Source organism: Oryza sativa, chromosome 10 (genome assembly GCF_034140825.1).
Source record: "Oryza sativa Japonica Group chromosome 10, ASM3414082v1".
Lineage (NCBI taxonomy): Eukaryota > Viridiplantae > Streptophyta > Magnoliopsida > Poales > Poaceae > Oryza > Oryza sativa.
In genome coordinates, this window is record NC_089044.1 from 14,336,203 (window position 1) to 14,346,686 (window position 10,484).

At 46.7% G+C, this 10,484-nt stretch overlaps 1 long non-coding RNA gene across 1 annotated transcript; it reads right to left on the minus strand.

Moving 5' to 3' along the window:
* Positions 1-7,645: 7,645 nt before the first annotated feature.
* Positions 7,646-9,676, minus strand: LOC136353492 (uncharacterized). The gene is made up of 2 exons (XR_010736858.1): positions 9,260-9,676; positions 7,646-9,177 (listed from the first exon to the last, which is right to left on the minus strand). It is a non-coding gene; the product is annotated as an uncharacterized lncRNA (long non-coding RNA).
* Between the last annotated feature and the right edge of the window lie 808 nt (positions 9,677-10,484).

The window sequence follows — 10,484 nt, forward strand, 5'->3', positions numbered from 1 at the left end:
ACGATTGATCACAGTGGGATGACAATGGTTGATTTTAACAAGGTTGGATACTCGGACGAACCTTTTGTCCTTGCCAATGATGTAACGCAAGTTTTTAACGTCAAGGACATGTCTAGCAAAGCAAAAAAGGGCAAAGGGCCTGACGAGCCAAAGCGCCACGTGGTTCTCCCAGGAAAAAGAAAAATCGTCGGAGTAGAGGACAAGACTGACGAGGATTACGATCAGTTTGATGGACAACCCCCTTTTACGGTGACGATTGACCCTAGCATCCTCCTATCAAATGAAGACACCCCTTACTCACGTAGCGATCACAAGGAAGGAACAATAGTGAGGAGAAAGTACGTGCGGTCAACCATCACCGCCGATGTATTGCCGTAATTGTTGTGTACACGATGTAAACTATTTTGGATGTATTGAATATCCATACAAATCAATTGTTGTATGGCATATGTTAATTATGTATGATTATTACAATTTTTATCAAATTGAAATCATCCATATGCTAGTTATATTATTATTAGAATTTTTAAAAGTTTTAAATCATGCATGTGGTATTTACATATGTTAATTAGAATTTTTAACAATTTAATATCATGCATATGCTAATTATATATGATTATTAGAATTTTTATTAATTTTAAATCATGCATGTGGTATTTACATATGTTAATTAGAATTTTTAACAATTTAATATCATGCATATGCTAATTATATATGATTATTAGAATTTTTAACAATTTTAAATCATTCATGTGCTTATTACATATTATCCACCTAGTTTACTACAGACAACAACAATTTTTCGAAGGTTTTGTCATTAATTTTTCGACTTTAAATAATTGTAATGCATTATTTACTATTTTAGAAATACATATGTAATGAAATTCGAAATTCAGTGCTATTATCTTTAGTCCCGGTTCTTAACCCTAACTGGGTTTAAAAAGAATTTAGAAATAGCGGGAAAATATCTTTAGTCCCGGTTGGTGAGAACATCCGGGAGTAAAGATATCTTTACTCCCGGTTCGTAACAACAACCGGGACTAAAGATCTAGGGGTATATATATATTCCTGGTGCGCCCTCGTCTTCTCCACCAACACTTAGAAGTTTTTCCTCCGATCGATCTCGGCTTCTCCTTCGCCGCCACTGCCTAGGGAAACCCCGCGCCGACGCCGCCGTCGTCTCGCCGTCGTCGCCACCTCCGCCGCTGTCGTCTCGCCATCGTCGCCACCTCCGCCGCTGTCGTCTCGCCGTTGTCGCCGCCTCCGCCGCCGCCGCATCTCTTGGGTGAGAGCCGCTGCTGCCCCTCTCTCTCTGTCAATCTCTCTCTCTCTCTCTCTCTCTCCAAACCGCCGCTGCCTAGCTCATTGCCGACGCCGCTGCCGACGTCGACGCGCGGCCGACCCTGACCCCGACTCCGCCTCCCGCCGATGCTGACCCCGACTTCGACACGGTCGCCACCGCCGACGACGTAACGTCCACACGGCCGCCACGGCGACGACGCCAACGCCGCGCTACGCCGCCTCGAGCTCGCCACGCCGCCGCGACGCCACGCCGCCACTGTGCCATGCCGCCGCCGCGCCCCCACGTTGCCGGGCCGCCCGACACCACCGGAACGCGCCACGACGCCGCGACGCGCGCCCTGACTCCGCCGCGCCGCCACGCCACCGCTCCGCTGCCGCCACTGCCGCGCGCCCCGACATTGTCGAACGTGAACGAACGTGAACGAAACGTGAACGAACGCGAACGAACGTGAACGAACGCTTAACGAACGTGAACGAAATGTGAACGAACGTGAATGAAACATTGACGAACGCGAACGAATGTGAACGAAACGCGAACGAACGTGAATGCACTTGTACTAAAAGTGTGAGAAGGAACGCGAGCATATATGATTATTAAACTTAGCATATATATATATGATTATATATATAGTTGAAAACATGAAATACAATATATGTTCCTTTGCGTTTAGACTAATACATTTTTCTGGTAATGTTGCAGAGAAGACGTCGTCGTCGTCCCTCAAGTCGAAGTGGTAGCTAGCCATCGAAGGAATTCGCGCAGGCAAGTGATGTAAATAAGTGATTGTTAGAGATTTAATATAAGATCATTATAGTTTTAATATAAGATTATTAGATTATTAGCATATGTGAGTGTTATATTATTATACTTAGCATATGTGAGTGTTAGAGATTCGTGATAGACTTAGCATATTGTATTAGACTTAGCAAATGTAAGTGTCAGAGATTATTAGATTATTAGACTTAGCAAATGTGAGTGTTAGAGATTATTAGATTATTAGACTTATCATATTATATTTATGATTACTACAATTTTAATATAAGATTAGTAGAGATTTAATATAAGATTGTTCGACTTAGCATATAAGATTATTACAATTTTAATATAAGATTAATAGAGATTTAATATAAGATTGTTAGATTTAGCATATATGATAATTACAATTTTAATATAAGATTAGTAGATATTTAATATAAGATTGTTAGACTTAGCATATAGGATTATTACAATTTTAATATAAGATTAGTAGATATTTAATATAAGATTGTTAGACTTAGCATATATGATTATTACAATTTTAATATAAGATTAGTAGCGATTTAATATAAGATTGTTAGACTTAGAATATATGATTATTACAATTTTAATATAAGATTAGTAGCGATTTAATATAAGATTAGTAGAGTTTTAATATTACGCTTAGCAAATATGACCTATAGACTTAGCAAATATTTCTTGTATGAATAGATGGCTGATCGCGATGAGGAACAGATACTATACGATACAATCGCAGAGGGAAGCAGCCAGTACTGGAACGAAGAAGAGGGGAACGAGGATCCAAACCAGTACTTGAACGAGAAGGGGAACGTGGAGAGGGATGTGGAGGGGAACGAGGAGGAGGAGGCTAGTGGAAGTCATCCCTCCGCTGGACAGAAGAGGGCACGCGGACAACGAGGTGACGCGAAGAAGATAGAGGGTCGGCACATCATAACTGAGGTGGACGAAGACGGCCGACCTAGTGCCCCGGCAGAAGCAGCCAAGAATTTTGTACGCCACAGCGGTTGGGTTGTGAGGGATAACGTGCCTGTCAGCACGGTGTACTGGCGGAGAACAAGGGCACGCAGGGATAATGACAGCTTTGTCCCAGAATCAGAGAAAGAGATGATGTGGACCACAATGCTCGAGACGTTCACGCTCCCTGCGGGTATGGAGAACATAGTGAAACAGTGGACTCTTAAGAAAATGGCAGAACAGTTCCAGAGCTTCAAGGGAGATTTCTACAAGAAATACATCCTGAAGGGACTAACACCGAACTTCGACGTATTCCCAAAGCTAAGGGATCATTGGGACGAGTTCGTTGCTTACAAGACAGGGCAACAAGGGCAAGCGATGATGGTCAGAAACAAAGAAAATACCGCCAAGAAGAAGTACCATCACCACTTGGGGTCAAGCGGCTATAGCGTTGCAATGCCGAAGTGGGAGGAGATGGAGGCAAGATTGATTGAGAGGGGTATCGAACCGGCCACCGCTAAATGGCCGGATCGATCGAAGTTCTGGTACTATGCTCACGGCGGAACGCTTAACCCAGTTGATGGCTCCCTTGTCTTCAGCGATCAGATACGCGAGGCTGCCAGTCGACTAACGGACGCAGTGGAAGCCTCTTCTCAGGGCACATTCCGACTCGACAGAGAGAAGGACGAGCTGTCACTCGCCCTACAGACTCCCGAGCATCCAGGACGAACATAAGGGAAAGGCGTGATTCCTTGGAAGATTGGATTCAAGGAGGACATCCACACGTATAGGAGTCGGATGTGGAGCAAGAGAGATACCGAGACGAAGATTGCAGATCTTGAGTTTAGGGTATCGAGCTACGAGCTCAGCATGCAAGAGGAGGTAGCAAGGAAGGTGGATGAACGCATGGCAGCACATCGGTCCCAGGATCCCCAGCGGTACATTCCTCCTACAATGGTCAGCCCATCAGGCAATCGTAGCAGCTGCGCCTCAACGGGGCAGGTAGGATCACAGAGCATGGACGCCATGCAAACCCAGGACGAAACCACCTGCCCCGTTGATGAGATCACGCAACGGACACAATGTGAGCTTCATATTCCCTTCAAGAACTTATCAATCAAGGTATGCTCGTAGTTTTATGATTTTTGACTTGTACATTCCGCAAGTTGCTGCTTAGGTTGATTACTAATAGATAACCTCTCATCACGTGAAGGTGGCGTCGGGAATGGTCATCCCAACGGACATTTTAGGGACTTACCACTGCAGGCCGATTCCAGCAGGATACTCGAGGGTCGAAGTTGAGCTGGTGGAAGCAGCGTACGAGGACCTCGAGTTGGACTACCCAGGAGGAGACGGTGAGATGCATCTACGAGACACAAGCCACGCCATTATACTATGGTGCAAGCAGTACATCATCCTCCCTAGGCGACAAGAGGCGTCTCGTGCACCATCTCCTCCGGCTCCGCCATCTCCTCCTACACCATCTCCTCCGGTTCCTCCACCACGTCCTCCTGCACCATCTCCTCCGCCACCTCCTCCTGCACCATGTCCTCCGGCTTCTCCGGCTCCTCTACCTCCACCATGTCCACCTGCACCTCCCAAGACAAGGTCTTGCCAAGCTCCACCGCCTGCCCGCACAAGGGCAACGAAGAAGGCGAAAGTTGACGCCACCAAAAACAAGGAGCCGCCGTACGATTGCAGTCAAGAGGAGCTTGATACTTATGTGGCAGGAGAAGTGAAGAGGAAATTCAAGCCTCGGAGTCCTGAAAAGAAGATACCTATTGACCCGAGCGTGAAGAACTTCTTCAAGGGAATGTCCACAACAAACAAGGAGGCCTTAAAGATATCGGACTATGACCGAACACTTCAAAAAGCCTATCACAAGAAGTCCAAACCAGTCCCTCAGCTTGGAGAACAACCAAACCAAGAGGTCGAGCCGTTGATGACCAGCGAAGATTTTGGCATAACGGATTTCATTTCAGACACCGGTCTAACTGTGGATCAGCTGATTGGAGGCGCACCAATCCCTAAGGCGGAAGTGGCATACAAATTTGAACTCGGTAAACCGCTTGTCACGCCTGAGCAGCTGCAGTCCCTACCGACACAGATGTACAAATTCCATGAACGGTACATGGAAATGAGCGCCAAGGGTAGAGAGATGTTCGGAGCGAGGATCAGAAACCCCGACTTCTTGCAAAGAGAAGATGTTCTCTGGATCCATTTCAAGGATGTCTTCGATCTGTACCATCTGGACGCCCTCGACGTCTCTCTTCTGAGCGCATGGATTTTGTAAGTATCTTTGAGTTCGATTTGTTTCGTTCAATAACTAGCTCCTTGCATATATGTAAACAATAATAATTTCATTTTATCGTTGTAGAATGGAGATTCAAAGGGTCCGACGGCGGGGGGTTTACGATACTGGGTTCATCGACCCTCGGAAAATCAACACCGAAATGATCGACAAGTACGAGAAAGACACAGAGGACAATCTCGTCCATCTCCTAACGCAGCAGCAATTCAAGACGTACATACTACTGCCGTACAACACAGAGTGAGTTTTTATTGTCGTTCGAACAAATTTCGTTCCCATACATATAGCATGTACATTTTCATATATATCTCATCTCACGCATATTCCAGATTCCACTGGGTCATGTTATTCTTCGACTTGGACGCATGCAAAGTTACTGTGTACGACTCAATGAATAAAGAGAAGAAGATTTTTGACAAGGTCTTCCAACTGATAGACAGGTAATATAATGCCATCTATTCCAAAGTCGCGGGGATTCTATTGCTATTATGTTGATCTCGGGTAATAATTAATTAATCATAGCTTGCAACTGCATATGTAGGGCTTGGGATCGGTTCCGTCAATTGGTCCGCGGGACTTGGAAAGAAAAACTTGGATGGAGGTTTCATTTTCCAGTGAGTACATGCATGATCCAAAATATATTGAATTGAATCTCTAATTACAGTTAATATAAAGAGTATATTAAATCTCTCATCGTTTCTCATGTAGTGTGCAAAGCAGGACCAGGGAACTGACTTATGCGGCTACTACGTATGCGAGTATGCCCACTGCCTATCAAACCAAATATACACCACACGAGAGCTCGATGTACGTATACATGAACCATTCAAAATTTCATTGCGTATCGATTTGTTAAGTTGTTTATTAATTTCATATATTGATATTTCATTATTTTTCGAATGATAGCATATTTACATGAGGGATAATCTCCCACACAAGGATTTTATCACGGTTGTTCAAGAACAACTGATGGGATTCATCAACGAAGAAGTCCTTAATCCCGATGGTGAATTCTACTACGACGGATAGACAATTCATAACGTTGGTCCTTCCTCTTCTGACATAACGCCGGCGTCGAAGTCGTAGATATAGCTAGCGAGCAAATGAATTGTACTATATATGCATGTATATATATTTATATATGTACACATTTACTTTAGTGTTAATATATATTTTGGTTCGATAAATATATCTATATATATATATATATATATATATATATATATATATAATCAACCTTGCAGCAAACAGGGCCATGCAAATAAAAAAAATGGTACACCGATCTTTAGTCCCGGTTGGTAACACAAACCGGGGACTAAAGATGGTTCGGCCGGCCACGTGGCTGACCGATCTTTAGTCCCGGTTGGTAACACGAACCGGGACTAAAGATCGATCTTTAGCCTCGGTTATTTCACCCGGGACTAAAGATAGCTATCTTTAGTCCCGGATTCGTAATCCCGGTTAGACAACCGGGACTAAGGGGGGTTACGAACTGGGACTACAAACGGTTTCTCCACTAGTGATACATGCATGCACCATTTTCTTATGCATATACACTTTCATCCTATCACTACTACAGAAAACACTTTAGGTGCCGGTTGCCAATCTCACATGGGTATTGGATTTGGTAATTGGCACCCAGCAGGTGGCACAGATGACTGGTTTAACAACATGTACCTATGTGAGGCACGAGCTGAAAAAAAAAGGCTCGGCTCCAAATCAATTAAGAATAAATCAAAAGTGAGAGAGAGAAATTCACGAGGTCATCGCATAAATCAAGCGGATGATTGGAGTCCCTCGAAACACGAATGAAACAGATTCACAACCATATTTACAATTACAAGTTCGTCACATAATAAACGGATCACATATCTCTACTATTATAAAAATTGAAGATGTTTTTATCGGTATTTTGGTACGTCATCCGTGTATGACTCGGTTTTTAAGTTCGTTTGCTTTTGGAAATATATATCCGTATTTGAGTCAGTTTTTAAGTTCGTTCGTTTATCTACTATCATAAAAATTGAAGATGTTTTTGTCGGTACTTTGGTACGTCATCCATGAGTCGTTTTTAAGTTCGTTCACTTTTGGAAATACAAATCCGTATTTGAGTCGGCTTTTAAGTTTGTTCGCTTTTGGAAATACAAAAGGAATTGTATAGGAAATCTCTTTAAAAACTCACATGCTAACTTGTAACGATCGGATTCCTAATTGCAGCTCATGATTTTCTAACAAAATATATATCCAAGCAAATTTAACAGTGAATTTCATCTTAAATAAAACATATAACAATAAAAAGATTAAAAAAGCCTTCACCCGTTGCAACGCACGGGCATTTTTTCTAGTCACAACCAATATTTAAAAGTTAGGCACATGAATTTGGAAAGGAAAAAGTACGAATTACCCCCTGAACTATCGCGGTCGATCGAATTACACCCATGAACCACAAAACCAGACATTTTTCACTCTTGACTATTGAGACCGGAAAGATTACCCCCCCGATCAATCCGCGGTGGTTTTAGTTCTATATGGCAGCCTAGTCAGCATTTTTGAAAAAAAAAATCGGAGACCCCACCTATAAATTTCTAACCCTCTCTACTTCTCTCTGTTCTCTCTCTTTCCCCAATCCCCTCTATCTCTCTCTTTTCCCTGCCTCACCTCCCTCACAGCGGCGCAGGTGGCGAGCACGCAGCCCACCACCGTTGTGCGCTGCCACACCACCTACGCGCAGCCCAGCTTGGCCTACCTCCGCCGGCGGCCGCCATAGCTTGCTCCGCGTCCACCTCCACCGCCGCCCACCTGAGCTCGCTTCGCCTCTGTTCGCCTCTGCCGCCGGCCGCCCCCGCTGCATGAGCACCGTCGAGGGCGAGGCAACAGAGGAGTAAATCGACAACCAGGGACGCTGCCCGCCAGTGTCCTTTTCTTCCACTTTCTTCCCCTTCTCTCTCTTCTTTCTCTTTTTTTTTCTTCAGATCTGTACATCGTCCCGGTGAAGAAAGCGGCACGTGTGGTGGGTGAGCCAGGGGAGCATAAGAGTGGGAGTAGCAAGGTCCTCCTAGGTCGTCGTTACCATGACCACCGCCCCCATGACAGAGACAGGGACGGATGGGGGAGGACGACATAGCCGTCGTCGAGGAGGAGGCGGTGGCGTCCGGGGTGTGTGTGCAGGCCGCCGCGCCGAAGGTGGAATACGATGAAGGCCACTGCTAGCGTCGGCCTGGCACGGAGGTGGAAGACAATGACGGCCACCGTGGTGATGACCTAGGAGCGACGTGGCCTACTAGATCGATGACGCCAAGCACTGCCCGCCGCCCACCGGTGTCCCTTCCTCTCTTTTCTTCTACTTCCTCTCCCTTCTCTCTCTGGGACGGAGCAGGGAATACTTCCTCTCCCTTCTTTCTCTCTGGGAACAGAGTAGGGAAAGGCGTCGGCGGTGCCGTCCGAGGTGTGTGTGCAGGCGGTGACACTACTCTGCCATGGCACGAGGTGGAGGCTGCAGTGCATTCGCGCCGCCTAGCGCCCATCGTTGCCTTGTTCGCGAAAAAAGAAAGACAGAAGGGGGGAGATGCTGACATGTGGAGCCCATGGACTTTTTTAATAAAAAATGGTTGACTGGACTGCCACGCTTAAGCCACATAGGACAAAACTGCTCCGGATTGAGTTAGGGGGGGGTAATATGTCTGGTTTACATAGTTTAGGGTGTAAAATACCTAGTTTTCAAGTTTGGTGGGGGGTATATACCGGGCTAACACAATAGTTCAGGGGGTATTTCATACTTTTTCCATATGGAAATTCAAGACCACTCACTGCCGCTGTCCGACCACGCGCCGCCCTACAATCAACCGCCGCCGACAAGATGAGAAGGATAGAGAATGGGAGGAGAGAGAATATTGGGGGAGGGGGATGATACTGACATGCCTTGGAGCCGTCTCGCCCGGCCGTCGCCTCACGCGCCACTCCTTTGCCGAGCCACGCGGTGCCACGACCGCCGTGCCGTCCGCCGCCCATCCTGTGCCCGTCACTCCTTCGCCGAGCCGCGTGGTGCCACGCCTGCCGCACCGTCCCCCGCCCGTCCCACGCCCGTCGCCCACCTGTCCCGCGCCTGCCGCGGCCGCCGCTCCTCCGTTCGCCGAGCCGCTGCGTCGCCTCCTCCAGCAGCCACCGCGCCCCGCTGACGTAGCCGCCGCCACCTTCTCCTCCTCCTGGTTGCTCCCGCCCCGCTGCTCCCTCATGGGGAGGAGGGGAGGGGGAGGGGCCACCGCCCGCTGTTGATGGAGGAGGGGAGGGGAAGGTGGGGAGGAGTGGCTGAGAATAGAGATAAGGTAGAGAGAGAGAGGGGAGTGGTTGAGGTAGAATAAAAGGGAAAAAGGAAGAGAGAGGATGTGAAAATTTTGAAGTGGATGGGAGGGAAAGGAGGGAGGTATTTTCCTTTGCGGTCCACTTAAAAAGCCCGCACGCGAAAATCGATTTTCCCGTGCGGTCCTCTTAAGTCGACCTCACGGGATAATGAGGATTTTCCCGTGCGGTCCTTTTAAGATGCCCGCATGGGGAAATGCATTTTCTCATGCGGTCGACAGCCTAGCGCCGGTCCCCCTATTTTTCCGTGCGGTTCCACTTATGGACCGCATGGAAACAAAAGGGGTGGTGTCTAGAAAAATCTATCGTGTAGTAGTGCGTCACCCTCAAATCTGGTGCCACCGAGACCACCGTAGAGTCATCACTGATGCATTGCCGAAGAGTCGAAATTGCGGAGCCGTCACCATATAATCTGCTGCCACCGCCGCCGCCACGGAACATTTGTTGCTGTCACCACGGAGCCATCGCTGTCGTGTTGCTGAAGAGTTGGAGCAGTGAAGTGTTGACGAAAATTCTACGCTTGGCCAATTGTGTCGGAATTGTGTTGACACGAACTAAGTCGACGAACACAGCAGCCTAGGAGATCTGCTTAGCTCCAGTGTAGGTCGAAAATATTGACAAGATGCGGGCGTGTGTCGATGCGAAAAACACACACTGGCCTGAGAGATTTGCTTTACTCTAGTGCAGGTTCTAAATCTTGCTTTTGTATTCAGGGCGTGCCAGTTGGTTTGATCCTGCAACCAACAAGAAACATCGAAACCAAAGTTAAATTCATAAACTATA